Source organism: Telmatherina bonti, assembly GCF_933228915.1.
Source record: "Telmatherina bonti genome assembly, chromosome: 9".
NCBI classification, from domain to species: Eukaryota; Metazoa; Chordata; class Actinopteri; order Atheriniformes; family Telmatherinidae; genus Telmatherina; species Telmatherina bonti.
Genome location: NC_136627.1, coordinates 571,885 through 594,086, shown reverse-complemented (window position 1 = coordinate 594,086; position 22,202 = coordinate 571,885). Strand labels below are relative to the sequence as shown.

General features: G+C 39.0%; 1 protein-coding gene across 1 annotated transcript in view; it reads right to left on the bottom strand.

Moving 5' to 3' along the window:
* The window catches only part of nlrx1 (NLR family member X1), a 57,147-nt gene extending 35,623 nt beyond the window's left edge, over positions 1-21,524 (bottom strand). The window contains exon 1 of the mRNA XM_079246641.1: positions 21,478-21,524. The gene's annotated coding sequence lies outside the window, so the exon portion shown is untranslated. The remainder of the gene's footprint in view (positions 1-21,477) is intronic.
* Between the last annotated feature and the right edge of the window lie 678 nt (positions 21,525-22,202).

Genomic DNA, 22,202 nt, shown 5'->3' with positions numbered 1-22,202 from the left:
CCCAAGATATTTAAACTCCTCCACCCTATTCCGGCTGAGGACCATGGTCTCAGATTTGGAGGTGCTGATTCTCATCCCAGCCGCTTCACAGTCGACCGCAAATCGCTCAAGTGAGAGCTGGAGATCACAACCAGATGAAGCCAACAGGACCACGTCATCTGCAAAAAGCAGGGACCCAATCCTGAGGCCACCAAGTCGGATCCCCTCAACACCTCGGCTGCGCCTAGAAATTCTGTCCATATAAGTTATTAACAGAATCGGTGATAAAGGGCAGCCTTGGCGGAGTCCAACCCTCACCGGAAACGAATCCAACTTACTACCGGCAATGCGGACCAAGCTCTGACACCTGTCGTACAGGAACTGGACAGCTCGTACAAGGGGGTTCGTACAGGACCCCAAAGGGAGTATAGAGCTGGTCCACTGTTCCGCGACCAGGATGAAAACCACACTGCTCCTCCTCAATCCGAGATTCGACTATCCGGTGGACCCTCCTCTCCAGGACCCCTGAATAGACCTTACCAGGGAGGCTAAGGAGTGTGATTCCCCTGTAATTGGAACACACCCTCCGGTCCCCCTTCTTAAAAAGGGGGACCACCACCCCAGTCTGCCAGTCCAGCGGCACTGTCCCCGATGTCCACGCGATGCTGCAGAGGCGTGTCAGCCAGGACAGCCCCACAGCATCCAGAGCCTTAAGGAACTCCGGACGGATCTCGTCCACCCCCGGGGCCTTGCCGCCAAGGAGCTTTTTGACCACCTCAGTGACTTCAGCCCCAGAGATAGGAGAGTCCACCCCTGAGTCCCCCAGCTCTGCTTCCTCATCGGAAGACGTGTTGGTAGGATTGAGGAAGTCTTCGAAGTATTCCCCCCACCAACCCACTACGTCCCAAGTTGAGGTCAGCAGCTCCCCACCTCCACTGTACACAGTGTTGATGGAGCACTGCTTCCCCCTCCTGAGCCGCCGGATGGTGGATCAGTATCTCCTTGAAGCCATCCGGAAGTCTTTCTCCATGGCCTCGCCAAACTCCTCCCATGCCCGAGTTTTTGCCTCAGCGACAGCCGAAGCCGCATGCAGCTTAGCCCGTCGGTACCCATCAGCTGCCTCCAGAGTCCCACAAGCCAAGAAGGCCCGATAGGACTCCTTCTTCAGCTTGACGGCATCCCTCACTGCTGGTGTCCACCACGAGTCCTGGGATTACCGCCACGACAGGCACCAACGACCTTATGGCCACAGCTCCAGCTGGCCACCTCAACAATAGAGGCACGGAACACAGCCCATTCGGACTCAATGTCCCCCGCCTCACTCGGGACATGGTTGAAGCTCTGCTGAAGGTGGGAGTTGAAGTTCGCTCTGACGGGGGACTCAGCCAGACGTTCCCAGCAGACCCTCACAACACGTTTGGGCCTGCCAGATCTGACCGGCTTCCTCCCCCACCATCTGAGCCAACTCACCACCAGGTGGTGATCAGTTGACAGGTCCGCCCCCCTCTTCACCAGAGAGTCCAAGGCATGTGGCCGCAGGTTCGACGATACGACTACAAAATCGATCATCGAACTGCGGCCCAGGGAGTCCTGATGCCAGGTGTACATGTGGACACTCTTATGTTGGAACATAGTGTTCGTTATGGACAATCCATGACGAGCACAGAAGTCCAATAACAAAACACCATTTGGGTTCAGAGGGGGGGGGGACCATGCCTCCCAATCATTCCTCTCCAGGTCTCACTGTCATTGCCCACGTGAGCATTGAAGTCCCCCAGCAGAACAATGGAGTCCCCAGAAGGAGCACCCTCCAGCACTCCCTCCAAGGACTCCAGAAAGGGTGGGTACTCTGAACTGCTGTTCGGTGCATAAGCACAGACAACAGTCAGGACCCGTCCCCCCACCCGGAGGCGGAGGGAAACTACCCTTTCATCCATCGGGGTAAACCCCAACGTGCAGGCACCAAGCTGGGGGCTGATGAGAATGCCCACACCTGCTCGGCGCCTCCCACCATGAGCAACTCCAGAGTGGAAGAAGGTCCAGCCCCTCTCGAGGGTTCTGGTTCCAGAGCCCAAGCCATGCGTCGAGGTGAGTCCAACTATCTCTAGTCGGAACCGCTCAGCCTCGCGCACAAGCTCAGGCTCCTTCCCCACCAGAGAGGTGATGTTCCACGTCCCCAGAGCCAGCTTCTGCAGCTGGGGATCGGACCGCCAGGGTCCCCGCCCCTTGCTGCCACCCAGCTCACACTGCACCCGACCCCTACGGCTCCTCCTGCAGATGGTGAGCCCACGGGAGGTGGGGCCCATGTAACCCCTTCGGGCTGTGCCCGACCGGGCCCCATGGGTAAAGGCCCGGCCACCAGACACTCGCTCTCATACCCCACCTCCAGGAAATGGAGGAAACTCGCCAACTCGCTGCAGAATAAGTGCGATGAACTGGAGGCGCTAGTAAGGGACCAGCGGCTGTACAGAAAGTGTAGTCTGATCTGTTTATCGGAGTCCTGCCTGAATAACAACATGCCAGACTCATGTGGATCTACCAGGCTTCACATCTGTGCGTGCCGACAGAGACTTGGACAGGAGCGGAAAGAGGAGAGGTGGGGATGTTATCCTGTTCTTTAATCAAAAATGGGTTAATCCCCGTAATGTGACAGTCAGTGAGAAAGTTTGCTGTCCGGACATTGAATTGCTTTCCGTTGGTTTCTGGGAAACAAAGACATGAGAAAGGTGCCACTCAGACAGTTGATCATGTCCAGCAGCTCAATAAAATGCTGTTTCAGCACCTCAGAATGTTGTTCATCATTCAACCCCACATGCAGTACAAGGTTTTCCACAGTTGGTGCGCTGCTACAATTTCCACAAGTTTGCCTCTCACATCTGATGTCCTTGGCAGAGTACTTTTATGTTTTCCACAAACGTTTCCACATCTGTCACACCAAAGTAAGCAAAGATCAGAGTCTGATCGTCAGCCTGTTGCTTTTCTTCTTGCCTTTTGCTCTCTGAACTGTTCTCTGGTGGACCCTTGTTGTGTAGGGAGATTTTATCCTGGTTATGAGATCCTGAATCCTGCAGCGTTGGAGCGAACCTGTTTTTTACTTGCATGTCTGGTTGCTTAGGAGGCTTGTTGTTGGTCTTCCTTCTGACAACTGGCCATGCCTTGCTAAGGAGAGGGGTTGAGGAGACACTGGATCTGGATGGAAGAGCAGGCCAGCTGGTTCCATTGATAACCTCAGCAAACTGTGCTCTGCCTGTTAGTCGTCCTCCCTTTTCCCTGTGAGGTGATCCATTCCGGTTTGGCTCCAAGAGCATTCCAGGGAGTACTATCAGTGGAAGAATTATTATCCTGCTTGCTGTTTTCCTATTTCCTCTCAGACATGATTGTGCTTATTAGTTGTGTGTTAGCAAGATCTTGTCCATTGTTTTTTGTCAAAGGGACTTATGTCATTTCCACATAATCCATGCTCTTCTACATTTACCTCTAGACGTTGAATCTCTGTTTCCAGCGTGGTGATCTTCTCGAGAAATTTGTGATAGTAATTTGTAGATAGGGGATGCAGCTTGTGGCTCGTTAGCTTTAGTTAGCTTTAGTTAGCTTTAGCTCCTGAGGAGCTGCAGATAAGACTCTGCTATTTGTAGGCCATGCTGATGTGACACTTTAAAAAAAACTGTAAAAGTCTAATATATAGTAGTATCCAGTGAGATCTACCCAAACATATTGTCCCAGTGACTAGTACGTATCCAGGAGCTGCTGTCCATTAATTTCTTCAGGACAATTATTAGAAAAATGGAAGCAGAGGGGGAGAGTGAAGAGGCAAGAATCTGCAGGGGACAGAAGCAGGAAGTACACAGCTTTTGGATGTCCTATTTGGACATGGTTGATACCTTGCCGGGGCTTGTCTGAGTTTCCAGAGAGGGGGATTGGATGTTACACTTGGCAGCAGTGTCCTAAATTAACTTTTTGGCTCACTGGTCAGGTTGGATGGTTCATGAAGAAATCCACTGGCCATATTTTTACTCTTTTTACAGTACTGTCAAACATAGGCCTGTCACAGTAACATATTTTGCCATGTGATTGTCTTAGAAAGTATTGCAATAGACAATAATATTGTGCTAAGCGATTATTCTCGTCATTTTAAGACCATTTTCAACTAAAATAAAAATAATTCCATAATAATGCAGGTACACCCTTTTAAAGATTAACATACTTTAATTTCAACCGAACATTTAGCTCGATGTGCAGATGAGACTCATCCAGTCTGGTAAAACAGATCAGGATTTCTCCTGGGATTTTGGCAACACGGTTATCTGGAACATACAGTCTCTAAACACCATGTAACACAGTTATGTAGTCTATAGTCAGCTCATATAAGGGGACGTGTTTGGACTGGACCGGATGTGGAATGGTAAAATGGAATTTCTCTGATCGCCTTCAGTATGTCATTTTTCATGTCATTGTAAAGTTGTGGAATTGTCGTTTGTAACATGTATGTTCATCCAGGCAATTCAGGCTGGATATAAAGTGTTTGCAACATTTTTTAAAATGTCACCTTTTAATATTATTGGGCAGCATGGCTTTACCAACGACACTGTGTGAGAGCACACCACGTTGCACTGTCCTGTTGGTATTTACCTGTCGGTTAAACACCCCAGTGATCATGGACTGTCGGGAAGGTGGAGCTAGCCTGTTTGTTGTTTGTTGTGCTGATTGTGTTTAAGAGCCGATAGAAGTTTGTTGTATTGCTGTGTTTAGTTAACATTGTCATAAAACAAATGCAGCACTCGCTCGCTCTCTAAAGTGAGAGTGAGCAAGTGAAAAGAAAGACAAATGAAAATTATTGCGAACGGCAAACTTATTGCGTGCATTTTTTCCTTATTGTGCGATTAATTGACTTATTGCTGATTGTGACAGGCCTAGTCAAGTGTGTGTCAGCTTTCAGATTTATTCAGCAGTGATATATCTGAAGCAGCTGTTTGAAATTCTCCTCTTGTTCCAGAAGCGGGAACTGCATATAAAAGTGCTGGTTTGAGTGTTTGTTGTCTTTCCGCTGCGCTACTTTTGACCGTTAGCTCTGCATTTACCTCGGGATGGCGTCTTGCTGGGTTGGCAGTAATGTTAGTTATTGGTTTAGTTTCCCGATATTGGCTTAGATTCGCGTTATTGGCTTAGTTTCCCGGTATTGGCTTTGTTTCCCGGTATTAGCTTCGTTTCCCGTTATTGGCTTAGTTTTACGGTATTGGCTTCGTTTCCCGTTATTAGCTTTGTTTCCCGTTATTGGCTTAGTTTTCCGATATTGGCTTAGTTTCCCGGTATTGACTTAGTTTCCTGGTATTGGTTTCCTGTTAGTGGCTTAGTTTTCCGTGATTAGCTTAGTTTCCCGATATTGGCTTAGTTTCCCAGTATTGGCTTAGTTTCCCGGTATTGGCTTAGTTTCCTGGTATTGGTTTCCTGTTAGTGGCTTAGTTTTCCGTGATTAGCTTAGTTTCCCGATATTGGCTTAGTTTCCCAGTATTGGCTTAGTTTCCCGGTATTGGCTTAGTTTCCTGGTATTGGTTTCCTGTTAGTGGCTTAGTTTTCCGTAATTAGCTTAGTTTCCCGATATTGGCTAAGTTTCCCAGTATTGGCTTAGTTTCCCGTTATTGGCTTAGTTTCCCGTTATTGGCTTAGTTTCCCGTTATTGGCTTAGTTTCCCGTTATTGGCTTACTTTTCCGGTATTGGCTTACTTTTCCGGTATTGGCACAGTTTTCCGTTATTGGCGTAGTTTTCCATTATTGGCGTAGTTTTCCATTATTGCCTTAGTTTCCTGGTATTGGTTTCCCGGTATTGACTTGGTTTCCCGGTATTGACTTGGTTTCCCGGTATTGACTTGGTTTCCCGGTATTGACTTAGTTTCCCGGTATTGGCTTATTTTTCTGTGATTGGCTTAGTTTCCTGGGAATGGATTAGTTTCCCGTTAATGGCTTAGTTTCCCGGTATTGGCTTAGTTTCCCGGTATTGGCTTAGTTTCCCAGTTTTGCCTTTGTTTCCCGGTATTGCCTTTGTTTCCCGGTATTGGCTTAGTTTCCCGGTATTGGCTTAGTTTCCTGGTATTGGTTTCCTGTTAGTGGCTTAGTTTTCCGTGATTAGCTTAGTTTCCCGATATTGGCTTAGTTTCCCAGTATTGGCTTAGTTTCCCGTTATTGGCTTAGTTTCCCGTTATTGGCTTAGTTTCCCGTTATTGGCTTACTTTTCCGGTATTGGCTTAGTTTCCTGGTATTGGCTTTGTTTCCCGTTATTGGCTTAGTTTTCTGATATCGGCTTAGTTTCCTGTTATTGGCTTAGTTTCCTGTTATTGGCTTAGTTTCCCGGTATTGGCACAGTTTTCCGTTATTGGCGTAAATTTCCATTATTGCCTTAGTTTCCTGGTATTGGTTTCCTGTTAGTGGGTTAGTTTCCCGATATTGGCTTAGTTTCCTGTTATTGGTTTAGTTTCCCGGTATTGGCACAGTTTTCCGTTATTGGCGTAGTTTTCCATTATTGGCGTAGTTTTCCATTATTGCCTTAGTTTCCTGGTATTGGTTTCCCGGTATTGACTTGGTTTCCTGGTATTGACTTGGTTTCCCGGTATTGACTTGGTTTCCCGGTATTGGCTTATTTTTCTGTGATTGGCTTAGTTTCCTGGGATTGGATTAGTTTCCCGTTAATGGCTTAGTTTCCCGGTATTGGCTTAGTTTCCCGGTATTGGCTTAGTTTCCCGGTATTGGCTTAGTTTCCCGATATTGGCTTAGTTTCCCGATATTGGCTTAGTTTCCCGGTATTGGCTTAGTTTCCCGGTATTGGCTTAGTTTCCCGGTATTGGCTTAGTTTCCCGGTATTGGCTTAGTTTCCCGATATTGGCTTAATATCCTGTTATTGGTTTAGTTTCCGTTTATTGGCTTAGTTTTCCATTATTGGCGTAGTTTTCCATTATTGCCTTAGTTTCCTGGTATTGGTTTCCCGGTATTGACTTGGTTTCCTGGTATTGACTTGGTTTCCCGGTATTGACTTGGTTTCCCGGTATTGACTTGGTTTCCCGGTATTGACTTAGTTTCCCGGTATTGGCTTATTTTTCTGTGATTGGCTTAGTTTCCTGGGATTGGATTAGTTTCCCGTTAATGGCTTAGTTTCCCGGTATTGGCTTAGTTTCCCGGTATTGGCTTAGTTTCCCGGTATTGGCTTAGTTTCCCGGTATTGGCTTAGTTTCCCAGTTTTGCCTTTGTTTCCCGGTATTGCCTTTGTTTCCCGGTATTGGCTTAGTTTCCCGGTATTGGCTTAGTTTCCCGGTATTGGCTTAGTTTCCTGGTATTGGTTTCCTGTTAGTGGCTTAGTTTTCCGTGATTAGCTTAGTTTCCCGATATTGGCTTAGTTTCCCAGTATTGGCTTAGTTTCCCGTTATTGGCTTAGTTTCCCGTTATTGGCTTAGTTTCCCGTTATTGGCTTAGTTTCCCGTTATTGGCTTACTTTTCCGGTATTGGCTTAGTTTCCTGGTATTGGCTTTGTTTCCCGTTATTGGCTTAGTTTTCTGATATCGGCTTAGTTTCCTGTTATTGGCTTAGTTTCCTGTTATTGGCTTAGTTTCCCGGTATTGGCACAGTTTTCCGTTATTGGCGTAAATTTCCATTATTGCCTTAGTTTCCTGGTATTGGTTTCCTGTTAGTGGGTTAGTTTCCCGATATTGGCTTAGTTTCCTGTTATTGGTTTAGTTTCCCGGTATTGGCACAGTTTTCCGTTATTGGCGTAGTTTTCCATTATTGGCGTAGTTTTCCATTATTGCCTTAGTTTCCTGGTATTGGTTTCCCGGTATTGACTTGGTTTCCCGGTATTGACTTGGTTTCCCGGTATTGACTTAGTTTCCCGGTATTGACTTAGTTTCCCGGTATTGACTTAGTTTCCCGGTATTGACTTAGTTTCCCGGTATTGACTTAGTTTCCCGGTATTGACTTAGTTTCCCGGTATTGGCTTATTTTTCTGTGATTGGCTTAGTTTCCTGGGATTGGATTAGTTTCCCGTTAATGGCTTAGTTTCCCGGTATTGGCTTAGTTTCCCGGTATTGGCTTAGTTTCCCAGTATTGGCTTTGTTTCCCGGTATTGGCTTAGTTTCCCGGTATTGGCTTAGTTTCCCGATATTGGCTTAGTTTCCCGATATTGGCTTAGTTTCCCGGTATTGGCTTAGTTTCCCGGTATTGGCTTAGTTTCCCGGTATTGGCTTAGTTTCCCGGTATTGGCTTAGTTTCCCGATATTGGCTTAATATCCTGTTATTGGTTTAGTTTCCGTTTATTGGCTTAGTTTTCCATTATTGGCTTAGTTTCCTGGTATTGGTTTCCTGTTACTGGCTTAGTTTCCGGTATTGACTGAGTTTCCTGTTATTGGTTTAGCTTCCGTTAATTGACTTAGTTTCCCGGTATTGGCTTAGTTTCCCGGTATTGCCTTTGTTTCCCGGTATTGCCTTTGTTTCCCGGTATTGCCTTTGTTTCCCGGTATTGCCTTTGTTTCCCGGTATTACCTTTGTTTCCCGGTATTACCTTTGTTTCCCGGTATTGCCTTTGTTTCCCGGTATTGGCTTAATTTCCCGGTATTGCCTTTGTTTCCCGGTATTGCCTTTGTTTCCCGGAATTGCCTTTGTTTCCCCGTATTGCCTTTGTTTCCCGGTATTGGCTTAATTTCCCGGTATTGGCTTAGTTTCCCGTCATCAAATTAGTTTCCCGTTATAGGCTTAGTTTCCCGTTTTTAGCTTAGTTTCCCGGTACCATTTTGCTGCAACAGGAGCTTTAAAAGCAACGCTCTGTCCACAACTGTGTCGTAAACCTACCAGGTGGACAGGCACAGATAAAGAAAGACATGCAGACAAATGGGAATTGGTGGGAATCGGTGTAAATCGGAGGGAATCGGCATGAATTGGCATGAATCGGCGGGAATCAGTTGAAATCGGCGGGAATCAGTGGAAATCGGCATAAATCTGTGGCAATTGGCATGAATCGGAGCGTGGGCTCCGAGAAGTATCGCGTGATTCGTCGGACATTTGAGGTGGGTGTGGTTAAAAAGAATGAAGCGGAGTTGCTGCTTCCGTGTTTTCCTGCTGCAGGTAAAATTGTTTTGATAAAACAGCTGATCGAGGTGGTGAGAAAGTATCAACATTTTTACATGTGGTGTTAAAACACTCGGACCCAGCCGCGTGCACGACCCGCCCCGCCGCGTGCACGACCCGGCCCGCCGCGTGCACGACCCGCCCCGCCGCGTGCACGACCCGCCCCGCCGCTCTGGAAATTTTTTATAATCTGTTGGTTTCCTTATATAGGCTGTTATGAATTGGCCTTCATTATGTTTTCCCCTCTGTCTGTAAAGCGTCTTGAGACGGCATTGCCGTGATTTGACGCTATATAAATAAAGTTGAATTGAATTGAATTTACTGTTTACCTGCAGGTCTCTGCTTTATTATAATGTTATTTACTGTTTACCTGCAGGTCTGCTTTATTATAATGTTATTTACTGTTTACCTGCAGGTCTCTGCTTTATTATAATGTTATTTACTGTTTACCTGCAGGTCTCTGCTTTATTATAATGTTATTTACTGTTTACCTGCAGGTCTCTGCTTTATTATAATGTTATTTACTGTTTACCTGCAGGTCTGCTTTATTATAATGTTATTTACTGTTTACCTGCAGGTCTCTGCTTTATTATAATGTTATTTACTGTTTACCTGCAGGTCACTGCTTTATTATAATGTTATTTACTGTTTACCTGCAGGTCTGCTTTATTATAATGTTATTTACTGTTTACCTGCAGGTCTCTGCTTTATTATAATGTTATTTACTGTTTACCTGCAGGTCTCTGCTTTATTATAATGTTATTTACTGTTTACCTGCAGGTCTCTGCTTTATTATAATGTTATTTACTGTTTACCTGCAGGTCTGCTTTATTATAATGTTATTTACTGTTTACCTGCAGGTCTCTGCTTTATTATAATGTTATTTACTGTTTACCTGCAGGTCTGCTTTATTATAATGTTATTTACTGTTTACCTGCAGGTCTGCTTTATTATAATGTTATTTACTGTTTACCTGCAGGTCTCTGCTTTATTATAATGTTATTTACTGTTTACCTGCAGGTCTGCTTTATTATAATGTTATTTACTGTTTACCTGCAGGTCTCTGCTTTATTATAATGTTATTTACTGTTTACCTGCAGGTCTCTGCTTTATTATAATGTTATTTACTGTTTACCTGCAGGTCTGCTTTATTATAATGTTATTTACTGTTTACCTGCAGGTCTGCTTTATTATAATGTTATTTACTGTTTACCTGCAGGTCTCTGCTTTATTATAATGTTATTTACTGTTTACCTGCAGGTCTCTGCTTTATTATAATGTTATTTACTGTTTACCTGCAGGTCTGCTTTATTATAATGTTATTTACTGTTTACCTGCAGGTCTCTGCTTTATTATAATGTTATTTACTGTTTACCTGCAGGTCTCTGCTTTATTATAATGTTATTTACTGTTTACCTGCAGGTCTCTGCTTTATTATAATGTTATTTACTGTTTACCTGCAGGTCTGCTTTATTATAATGTTATTTACTGTTTACCTGCAGGTCTCTGCTTTATTATAATGTTATTTACTGTTTACCTGCAGGTCTCTGCTTTATTATAACGTTATTTACTGTTTACCTACAGGTCTGCTTTATTATAATGTTATTTACTGTTTACCTGCAGGTCTGCTTTATTATAATGTTATTTACTGTTTACCTGCAGGTCTGCTTTATTATAATGTTATTTACTGTTTACCTGCAGGTCTGCTTTATTATAATGTTATTTACTGTTTACCTGCAGGTCTGCTTTATTATAATGTTATTTACTGTTTACCTGCAGGTCTCTGCTTTATTATAATGTTATTTACTGTTTACCTGCAGGTCTCTGCTTTATTATAATGTTATTTACTGTTTACCTGCAGGTCTGCTTTATTATAATGTTATTTACTGTTTACCTGCAGGTCTCTGCTTTATTATAATGTTATTTACTGTTTACCTGCAGGTCTGCTTTATTATAATGTTATTTACTGTTTACCTGCAGGTCTCTGCTTTATTATAATGTTATTTACTGTTTACCTGCAGGTCTGCTTTATTATAATGTTATTTACTGTTTACCTGCAGGTCTCTGCTTTATTATAATATTATTTACTGTGTACCTGCAGGTCTCTGCTTTATTATAATGTTATTTACTGTTTACCTGCAGGTCTCTGCTTTATTATAATGTTATTTACTGTTTACCTGCAGGTCTGCTTTATTATAATGTTATTTACTGTTTACCTGCAGGTCTGCTTTATTATAATGTTATTTACTGTTTACCTGCAGGTCTCTGCTTTATTATAATGTTATTTACTGTTTACCTGCAGGTCTCTGGTTTATTATAATGTTATTTACTGTTTACCTGCAGGTCTGCTTTATTATAATGTTATTTACTGTTTACCTGCAGGTCTCTGCTTTATTATAATGTTATTTACTGTTTACCTGCAGGTCTGCTTTATTATAATGTTATTTACTGTTTACCTGCAGGTCTCTGCTTTATTATAATGTTATTTACTGTTTACCTGCAGGTCTGCTTCATTATAATGTTATTTACTGTTTACCTGCAGGTCTCTGCTTTATTATAATGTTATTTACTGTTTACCTGCAGGTCTGCTTTATTATAATGTTATTTACTGTTTACCTGCAGGTCTCTGCTTTATTATAATGTTATTTACTGTTTACCTGCAGGTCTGCTTTATTATAATGTTATTTACTGTTTACCTGCAGGTCTCTGCTTTATTATAATGTTATTTACTGTTTACCTGCAGGTCTGCTTTATTATAATGTTATTTACTGTTTACCTGCAGGTCTGCTTTATTATAATGTTATTTACTGTTTACCTGCAGGTCTCTGCTTTATTATAATGTTATTTACTGTTTACCTGCAGGTCTGCTTTATTATAATGTTATTTACTGTTTACCTGCAGGTCTCTGCTTTATTATAATGTTATTTACTGTTTACCTGCAGGTCTCTGCTTTATTATAATGTTATTTACTGTTTACCTGCAGGTCTGCTTTATTATAATGTTATTTACTGTTTACCTGCAGGTCTGCTTTATTATAATGTTATTTACTGTTTACCTGCAGGTCTCTGCTTTATTATAATGTTATTTACTGTTTACCTGCAGGTCTCTGCTTTATTATAATGTTATTTACTGTTTACCTGCAGGTCTCTGCTTTATTATAATGTTATTTACTGTTTACCTGCAGGTCTCTGCTTTATTATAATGTTATTTACTGTTTACCTGCAGGTCTGCTTTATTATAATGTTATTTACTGTTTACCTGCAGGTCTCTGCTTTATTATAATGTTATTTACTGTTTACCTGCAGGTCTCTGCTTTATTATAATGTTATTTACTGTTTACCTACAGGTCTGCTTTATTATAATGTTATTTACTGTTTACCTGCAGGTCTCTGCTTTATTATAATGTTATTTACTGTTTACCTGCAGGTCTCTGCTTTATTATAATGTTATTTACTGTTTACCTGCAGGTCTCTGCTTTATTATAATGTTATTTACTGTTTACCTGCAGGTCTGCTTTATTATAATGTTATTTACTGTTTACCTGCAGGTCTCTGCTTTATTATAATGTTATTTACTGTTTACCTGCAGGTCTGCTTTATTATAATGTTATTTACTGTTTACCTGCAGGTCTCTGCTTTATTATAATATTATTTACTGTGTACCTGCAGGTCTCTGCTTTATTATAATGTTATTTACTGTTTACCTGCAGGTCTGCTTTATTATAATGTTATTTACTGTTTACCTGCAGGTCTGCTTTATTATAATGTTATTTACTGTTTACCTGCAGGTCTCTGCTTTATTATAATGTTATTTACTGTTTACCTGCAGGTCTCTGGTTTATTATAATGTTATTTACTGTTTACCTGCAGGTCTGCTTTATTATAATGTTATTTACTGTTTACCTGCAGGTCTCTGCTTTATTATAATGTTATTTACTGTTTACCTGCAGGTCTGCTTTATTATAATGTTATTTACTGTTTACCTGCAGGTCTCTGCTTTATTATAATGTTATTTACTGTTTACCTGCAGGTCTGCTTCATTATAATGTTATTTACTGTTTACCTGCAGGTCTCTGCTTTATTATAATGTTATTTACTGTTTACCTGCAGGTCTGCTTTATTATAATGTTATTTACTGTTTACCTGCAGGTCTCTGCTTTATTATAATGTTATTTACTGTTTACCTGCAGGTCTGCTTTATTATAATGTTATTTACTGTTTACCTGCAGGTCTGCCTTATTATAATGTTATTTACTGTTTACCTGCAGGTCTCTGCTTTATTATAATGTTATTTACTGTTTACCTGCAGGTCTGCTTTATTATAATGTTATTTACTGTTTACCTGCAGGTCTCTGCTTTATTATAATGTTATTTACTGTTTACCTGCAGGTCTCTGCTTTATTATAATGTTATTTACTGTTTACCTGCAGGTCTCTGCTTTATTATAATGTTATTTACTGTTTACCTGCAGGTCTCTGCTTTATTATAATGTTATTTACTGTTTACCTGCAGGTCTCTGCTTTATTATAATGTTATTTACTGTTTACCTGCAGGTCTCTGCTTTATTATAATGTTATTTACTGTTTACCTGCAGGTCTCTGCTTTATTATAATGTTATTTACTGTTTACCTGCAGGTCTCTGCTTTATTATAATGTTATTTACTGTTTACCTGCAGGTCTGCTTTATTATAATGTTATTTACTGTTTACCTGCAGGTCTCTGCTTTATTATAATGTTATTTACTGTTTACCTGCAGGTCTCTGCTTTATTATAATGTTATTTACTGTTTACCTGCAGGTCTGCTTTATTATAATGTTATTTACTGTTTACCTGCAGGTCTCTGCTTTATTATAATGTTATTTACTGTTTACCTGCAGGTCTCTGCTTTATTATAATGTTATTTACTGTTTACCTACAGGTCTGCTTTATTATAATGTTATTTACTGTTTACCTGCAGGTCTCTGCTTTATTATAATGTTATTTACTGTTTACCTGCAGGTCTCTGCTTTATTATAATGTTATTTACTGTTTACCTGCAGGTCTGCTTTATTATAATGTTATTTACTGTTTACCTGCAGGTCTCTGCTTTATTATAATGTTATTTACTGTTTACCTGCAGGTCTCTGCTTTATTATAATGTTATTTACTGTTTACCTGCAGGTCTCTGGTTTATTATAATGTTATTTACTGTTTACCTGCAGGTCTGCTTTATTATAATGTTATTTACTGTTTACCTGCAGGTCTCTGCTTTATTATAATGTTATTTACTGTTTACCTGCAGGTCTGCTTTAATATAATGTTATTTACTGTTTACCTGCAGGTCTGCCTTATTATAATGTTATTTACTGTTTACCTGCAGGTCTCTGCTTTATTATAATGTTATTTACTGTTTACCTGCAGGTCTCTGCTTTATTATAATGTTATTTACTGTTTACCTGCAGGTCTCTGCTTTATTATAATGTTATTTACTGTTTACCTGCAGGTCTCTGCTTTATTATAATGTTATTTACTGTTTACCTGCAGGTCTGCTTTATTATAATGTTATTTACTGTTTACCTGCAGGTCTCTGCTTTATTATAATGTTATTTACTGTTTACCTGCAGGTCTCTGCTTTATTATAATGTTATTTACTGTTTACCTGCAGGTCTGCTTTATTATAATGTTATTTACTGTTTACCTGCAGGTCTCTGCTTTATTATAATGTTATTTACTGTTTACCTGCAGGTCACTGCTTTATTATAATGTTATTTACTGTTTACCTGCAGGTCTGCTTTATTATAATGTTATTTACTGTTTACCTGCAGGTCTGCTTTATTATAATGTTATTTACTGTTTACCTGCAGGTCTCTGCTTTATTATAATGTTATTTACTGTTTACCTGCAGGTCTCTGCTTTATTATAATGTTATTTACTGTTTACCTGCAGGTCTCTGCTTTATTATAATGTTATTTACTGTTTACCTGCAGGTCTGCTTTATTATAATGTTATTTACTGTTTACCTGCAGGTCTCTGTTTTATTATAATGTTATTTACTGTTTACCTGCAGGTCTGCTTTATTATAATGTTATTTACTGTTTACCTGCAGGTCTGCTTTATTATAATGTTATTTACTGTTTACCTGCAGGTCTCTGCTTTATTATAATGTTATTTACTGTTTACCTGCAGGTCTGCTTTATTATAATGTTATTTACTGTTTACCTGCAGGTCTGCTTTATTATAATGTCATTTACTGTTTACCTGCAGGTCTCTGCTTTATTATAATGTCATTTACTGTTTACCTGCAGGTCTCTGCTTTATTATAATGTTATTTACTGTTTACCTGCAGGTCTCTGCTTTATTATAATGTTATTTACTGTTTACCTGCAGGTCTCTGCTTTATTATAATGTTATTTACTGTTTACCTGCAGGTCTGCTTTATTATAATGTTATTTACTGTTTACCTGCAGGTCTCTGCTTTATTATAATGTTATTTACTGTTTACCTGCAGGTCTCTGCTTTATTATAATGTTATTTACTGTTTACCTGCAGGTCTCTGCTTTATTATAATGTTATTTACTGTTTACCTGCAGGTCTCTGCTTTATTATAATGTTATTTACTGTTTACCTGCAGGTCTGCTTTATTATAATGTTATTTACTGTTTACCTGCAGGTCTGCTTTATTATAATGTTATTTACTGTTTACCTGCAGGTCTGCTTTATTATAATGTTATTTACTGTTTACCTGCAGGTCTGCTTTATTATAATGTTATTTACTGTTTACCTGCAGGTCTCTGCTTTATTATAATGTTATTTACTGTTTACCTGCAGGTCTCTGCTTTATTATAATGTTATTTACTGTTTACCTGCAGGTCTCTGCTTTATTATAATGTTATTTACTGTTTACCTGCAGGTCTGCTTTATTATAATGTTATTTACTGTTTACCTGCAGGTCTGCTTTATTATAATGTTATTTACTGTTTACCTGCAGGTCTGCTTTATTATAATGTTATTTACTGTTTACCTGCAGGTCTGCTTTATTATAATGTTATTTACTGTTTACCTGCAGGTCTGCTTTATTATAATGTTATTTACTGTTTACCTGCAGGTCTCTGCTTTATTATAATGTTATTTACTGTTTACCTGCAGGTCTCAGCTTTATTATAATGTTATTTGCTGTTTACCTGCAGGTCTCTGCTTTATTATAATGTTATTTACTGTTTACCTGCAGGTCTGCTTTATTATAATGTTATTTACTGTTTACCTGCAGGTCTCTGCTTTATTATAATGTTATTTACTGTTTACCTGCAGGTCTCTGCTTTATTATAATGTTATTTACTGTTTACCTAAAGGGCTCTGCTTTATTATAATGTTATTTACTGTTTACCTGCAGGTCTCTGCTTTATTATAATGTTATTTACTGTTTACCTGCAGGTCTCTGCTTTATTATAATGTTATTTACTGTTTACCTGCAGGTCTGCTTTATTATAATGTTATTTACTGTTTACCTGCAGGTCTGCTTTATTATAATGTTATTTACTGTTTACCTGCAGGTCTGCTTTATTATAATGTTATTTACTGTTTACCTGCAGGTCTGCTTTATTATAATGTTATTTACTGTTTACCTGCAGGTCTCTGCTTTATTATAATGTTATTTACTGTTTACCTGCAGGTCTCTGCTTTATTATAATGTTATTTACTGTTTACCTGCAGGTCTCTGCTTTATTATAATGTTATATACTGTTTACCTGCAGGTCTCTGCTTTATTATAATGTTATTTACTGTTTACCTGCAGGTCTCTGGTTTATTATAATGTTATTTACTGTTTACCTGCAGGTCTCTGCTTTATTATAATATTATTTACTGTTTACCTGCAGGTCTCTGCTTTATTATAATGTTATTTACTGTTTACCTGCAGGTCTGCTTTATTATAATGTTATTTACTGTTTACCTGCAGGTCTCTGCTTTATTATAATGTTATTTACTGTTTACCTGCAGGTCTGCTTTATTATAATGTTATTTACTGTTTACCTGCAGGTCTGCTTTATTATAATGTTATTTACTGTTTACCTGCAGGTCTCTGCTTTATTATAATGTTATTTACTGTTTACCTGCAGGTCTCTGCTTTATTATAATGTTATTTACTGTTTACCTGCAGGTCTGCTTTATTATAATGTTATTTACTGTTTACCTGCAGGTCTCTGCTTTATTATAATGTTATTTACTGTTTACCTGCAGGTCTGCTTTATTATAATGTTATTTACTGTTTACCTGCAGGTCTGCTTTATTATAATGTTATTTACTGTTTACCTGCAGGTCTGCTTTATTATAATGTTATTTACTGTTTACCTGCAGGTCTCGTCTTTATTATAATGTTATTTACTGTTTACCTGCAGGTCTGCTTTATTATAATGTTATTTACTGTTTACCTGCAGGTCTGCTTTATTATAATGTTATTTACTGTTTACCTGCAGGTCTGCTTTATTATAATGTTATTTACTGTTTACCTGCAGGTCTCGTCTTTATTATAATGTTATTTACTGTTTACCTGCAGGTCTCTGCTTTATTATAATGTTATTTACTGTTTACCTGCAGGTCTCTGCTTTATTATAATGTTATTTACTGTTTACCTGCAGGTCTCTGCTTTATTATAATGTTATTTACTGTTTACCTGCAGGTCTGCTTTATTATAATGTTATTTACTGTTTACCTGCAGGTCTGCTTTATTATAATGTTATTTACTGTTTACCTGCAGGTCTCTGCTTTATTATAATGTTATTTACTGTTTACCTGCAGGTCTGCTTTATTATAATGTTATTTACTGTTTACCTGCAGGTCTGCTTTATTATAATGTTATTTACTGTTTACCTGCAGGTCTGCCTTATTATAATGTTATTTACTGTTTACCTGCAGGTCTCTGCTTTATTATAATGTTATTTACTGTTTACCTGCAGGTCTGCTTTATTATAATGTTATTTACTGTTTACCTGCAGGTCTGCTTTATTATAATGTTATTTACTGTTTACCTGCAGGTCTCTGCTTTATTATAATGTTATTTACTGTTTACCTGCAGGTCTCTGCTTTATTATAATGTTATTTACTGTTTACCTGCAGGTCTCTGCTTTATTATAATGTTATTTACTGTTTACCTGCAGGTCTGCTTTATTATAATGTTATTTACTGTTTACCTGCAGGTCTGCTTTATTATAATGTTATTTACTGTTTACCTGCAGGTCTGCTTTATTATAATGTTATTTACTGTTTACCTGCAGGTCTGCTTTATTATAATGTTATTTACTGTTTACCTGCAGGTCTGCTTTAATATAATGTTATTTACTGTTTACCTGCAGGTCTGCTTTATTATAATGTTATTTACTGTTTACCTGCAGGTCTGCTTTATTATAATGTTATTTACTGTTTACCTGCAGGTCTCTGCTTTATTATAATGTTATTTACTGTTTACCTGCAGGTCTGCTTTATTATAATGTTATTTACTGTTTACCTGCAGGTCTGCTTTATTATAATGTTATTTACTGTTTACCTGCAGGTCTCTGCTTTATTATAATGTTATTTACTGTTTACCTGCAGGTCTCTGCTTTATTATAATGTTATTTACTGTTTACCTGCAGGTCTCTGCTTTATTATAATGTTATTTACTGTTTACCTGCAGGTCTGCTTTATTATAATGTTATTTACTGTTTACCTGCAGGTCTGCTTTATTATAATGTTATTTACTGTTTACCTGCAGGTCTCTGCTTTATTATAATGTTATTTACTGTTTACCTGCAGGTCTGCTTTATTATAATGTTATTTACTGTTTACCTGCAGGTCTGCTTTATTATAATGTTATTTACTGTTTACCTGCAGGTCTCTGCTTTATTATAATGTTATTTACTGTTTACCTGCAGGTCTCTGCTTTATTATAATGTTATTTACTGTTTACCTGCAGGTCTGCTTTATTATAATGTTATTTACTGTTTACCTGCAGGTCTGCTTTATTATAATGTTATTTACTGTTTACCTGCAGGTCTGCTTTATTATAATGTTATTTACTGTTTACCTGCAGGTCTGCTTTATTATAATGTTATTTACTGTTTACCTGCAGGTCTCTGCTTTATTATAATGTTATTTACTGTTTACCTGCAGGTCTCTGCTTTATTATAATGTTATTTACTGTTTACCTGCAGGTCTCTGCTTTATTATAATGTTATTTACTGTTTATCTGCAGGTCTCTGCTTTATTATAATGTTATTTACTGTTTACCTGCAGGTCTGCTTTATTATAATGTTATTTACTGTTTACCTGCAGGTCTCTGCTTTATTATAATGTTATTTACTGTTTACCTGCAGGTCTCTGCTTTATTATAATGTTATTTACTGTTTACCTGCAGGTCTCTGCTTTATTATAATGTTATTTACTGTTTACCTGCAGGTCTCTGCTTTATTATAATGTTATTTACTGTTTACCTGCAGGTCTCTGCTTTATTATAATGTTATTTACTGTTTACCTGCAGGTCTCTGCTTTATTATAATGTTATTTACTGTTTACCTGCAGGTCTGCTTTATTATAATGTTATTTACTGTTTACCTGCAGGTCTCTGGCTGTTTAGGTAAAGTCAGCTGTTAAAGACGGTTTTACATCTCATGTTGCTTTACAATATATTTGGAATAGAAAACCAGTCTTATCATGATCTCAGCTTTTTGGGTTGTTTTGCATTAATGAGGACGGTGGTCTTGTATGGTTGTGTTGCTCCAGGATGGGCTGTTGGAGACTGGGAGGGACACAGTAAACCACTAGACTGAGCTGTATTTGATGTTTGCAGTTATTCATGTTGAGATTCATCAATATGATTATTGTCTGGGGGGTGGGGGGTGGGGACACCTGTTGCATTACGTGTCAGCAGTCCACCAGCACCTTCCTATGATGTCCTCTAATGTTTGATTTCCTGCTTGCGTTGTTCTCAGTATCATATGTAACTCACTTTGGATAAAAGCGTCTGATAAATGACAATAGAATAGAATAAAATAACAGACATGACATAAATAAGACAAGCAGTAAATCAGACAGGAGGGTGGATGAGTGCAGGTCAGACTGCTGCCTGCCATGCAGTGTGAGTGGATTTTTCTTTTTGTTTGTTAAGATGAGGCTGCCTGATAGAAATGTTCAACATTTAATTTAATAATTTGATTTACTTTGAATGCTTAACTACCATATAACTGAGTGACCTGCCCTGTCGCTTTGCATTCCAAGATTTACTCTGGAAAATAAAATGTTTGTATTATGTTTGTATTCTAGATTTATCATATACACAAATATTTTCCTGCAGGCATAATATCCAACTATCCAGAAAGGATCAATTTAATGCATTTAAACCTTAAAGAGTCGCATATTTCATAAATATACTGGATTATTGAGCCTATATCCCCAATAAATGAGACTTGAGTTGTGGGCTCAGCCCCAATGTAATTATTAGTTAGTTTATTAGTGATGATTAGTTATTGTAAAGTAGGGACTGAGTTTGTTGTTAGCTGTTAAAACTTTGATTATTGGTATTTGTAATTTTTTTCTTACTTCAATGTATCTAATATTTGTATATTTTGTTTCCCCGCTGAGGGAATACCACCTTATTGTGGTTTGGGGTTTGATGTTCTGCCCTGTTTTTGTTGTTTGTGATAGGCCTAACTATTTCAGCTTAGTTTAATAGTTTAGTTTATTGTTATTTGGCTAACTAATGAGACATTTGTTTTGTTGTTGGTTGTTAAAACTTTGATCATTGATATTTCTCATTTTTTCATAATTTTAATGTATCTATAATTTTTTTATTCCTTTCCCCCTCTGAGGGATCGCCACCTTATTGTGGTCAGAGAGTTTGGTGCCTCAGTGACCCTAAGAGCTACACCAGCAGGAGCTTTAGTTTCAGGTGGGACACCCAAGCTGGACAGGTCTTTGGTTCGAGCCTGAAGAAGTGCAATCCATTTCTTTAGAGTGTCAGACTCTAACAGTCCCTTTAAGAAAACACTTACAAAAAACAATAACAACAAAAAGAGCACAAGCGTGATGTGCACGCATGATGCCCCCCCCCCCCCCCCCCCCAAAGTATGCAATCCTAGAGCCGGCCTTAAAGCAGATCCTACATAGATGTAGGATTTTCTAAACCTAGATCCTTGAAACCCAGAAGATGTTTCTGCTTTTCATCTTCCTCTCATCAGAAGTTCCTTCTGCTCATGTCTGATGTTCCTACGGAGCTGTGGCGGAATGTCTGCTGTCGACAACAGGAAGCAGAAGCGCGTAAAGACCTGCACATTTACCATAGTCTATGATATTTACCCAGCGAAGCCGACAGACAGACAGACAGACAGACGTCGTCTCGATCACAATCCCACCGCCAACATTGGTCCAGACGACTGAAATCTCCACATACCAGCTCTGTGTCCGTGTTCTCCGCCGCGGTCACGTCGGCTCTTTTCGTGCATGCGGAAACACATTGGTCCTATATGGCAAGCCAAAGGGTTCAAAATAAGTCACTCCAATGGCGCGTTTGCATTAAACGCGCCGTAAGAGAGAAAAATTCACTGTTTTATGTAGAAAAGCACCGTCTTTATGACAAACCATTCGTATAAATAATGAAAACTGGCCAGTGAACCAAAAAGTTCATTTCGGACACTGATTGTACACTGTAAGAAGCAGGGTGGACTGTGTTTTAGCACAAACACGTTGTTAACCTGAACAAGCAGTGGCGTAAATGGCGTGCGGTGGCGTTTTATACAAGTTTTATTCTGAGGAGGCTGTCTTCTGACTGATCAGCGTCTACATGTTCAGACATTTTACCCGATCAATGCAATGCAAGGGCGGACATGTCCAAAAGATTGCTGATCCTTGGTGAAAGACCTACCAAAACCTAAATACACCTGCTATTCTGCTCCTGTTTTAATAAGACTCACTTTAACAATAACATTTGGGACATCATTTAACTAACTTGTTACTTTTGAACAATAAAACATCAGTCATGTTTTACAATCCAATCCACTTTATTTATAAAGCACATTTTAGAAAACAGAGTGTCTCCGAGGGGAGAGACTCGAGAGGAGAGGAGAGAGACGCGAGAGATAATGCGCTAACGCAAGACTCGGCGAGATCTGGCAGGAT